Source organism: Calidris pugnax, unplaced genomic scaffold, assembly GCF_001431845.1.
Source record: "Calidris pugnax isolate Ruff unplaced genomic scaffold, ASM143184v1 scaffold39, whole genome shotgun sequence".
Classification (NCBI taxonomy): Eukaryota; Metazoa; Chordata; class Aves; order Charadriiformes; family Scolopacidae; genus Calidris; species Calidris pugnax.
Genome location: NW_015090828.1, coordinates 8,514,971 through 8,516,333, shown reverse-complemented (window position 1 = coordinate 8,516,333; position 1,363 = coordinate 8,514,971).

Here is a 1,363-nt window from a genome sequence, read left to right as displayed (position 1 = left end):
GGAGAGCGGGGGGGCCGGGGACGGCGGGTTCGGCCTCCCTCCCGCACGGCCCGCCGTCCCCGGGGGTGCGGGCAGGGCTACCGGCAGAGCACAGCCCCGGCGGGGCGGGAGCCCCCCGCTCCTTCACCAAAGCGGCGCGGCGGATACCGGCCGGGGATACCGGCGCCGGGAAGGCTCGGATCGTCCCGTTCGGGCCTCGACGGTGCTGGGGGGCAGCTCCCCCGGCCCGGCCCGGTTGCCGACCCCCACGGGGAGGCGGAGGCGAGGGGCGTTGCGGGGGGGGGATGCGGTGCGCGCTGCCTCTCCAGGGAGCGCGGTGCGCGGCGGGCGGGCAGCCCCGCTCCCCCGGAGCGACGGAGGCGCCGGGAGGGCGGGGGGAGCGGGGACGAGGAGGGGGCGGCCACCGCGGGGGCTCGGGAGCCCCTTCTCGAGGGGCTGCTCGGAGGGCAGGGGAGGATGAATAGGAAGGGCCCGGTGGGGGTTGTTGGATATGGGGGGGGAGGGAGGGTTGGTTTTTTTGTTGTTGTTGTTGTTGTTGGGGTTTCTTCTTTTTTTTGTGTGTGTGTGTGTGCCCCTGTGCAATTGGATGACAAAAAAAATCTGGCGAGCGAGTTTCCAAGCCTCAGACTGCCCACTTCAAACGTCCTTCAAACAAAAGCTGAAGAGGAAAAGAAAGCCCCACCTGGTACCGCTGTTTGCTAAAATAATAATAAATAGATTTCGTTTAATAAATAATTACAAGAGATTGTAAAGTGGAGTGCTTTGGGAAGCATTAATCATGGGGCTGGGGGGCAGACATCACCTGCTGGCAAACAAGACAACGTTATTGTTAAATCACCTTCCCACCGCCACTTTCCGATAACTCCCTCCTGTCGCCTCAAAGCCCGGCCGGGTATGTTTACTCATAGTTAGCATAACAAGCACCATATTACCACAAACGTGATAAAAAAAAAAAAATATATATATATATATCTGAAAAATAAAATAAATCTGCGGGGGCACGGCGGCGGGCTCCCCCGCACACCTGGCCGGGCTGCCCCGCCGCGGAGCTGGCACCTAACGGCTCTGCCAGGAGGGGCCCTGCTGCCGTTTACATTGGCCCACTTTTATCCTCCTTTTATCACGGGTTTACTGCAATCCCTATCTCCCGTGCCCTATTTGTCTTATTTTATTGAAAACATATGGTAACCAGCCCAGGCCCGGCGCATCTCTCGCCTGCCAGGCGTCGGGGACGTTCCGCGGAGCGGGGTTATGCCCCAATCCTCCCAACCCCCCCCCTCCCCTCCTCCGGGGGCTGTTTGCTCCGAAGAGGGGAGGGTAGATAAGGCTGGACCCCCCCCCCCCCCCCCCCCCCCCCCCACAC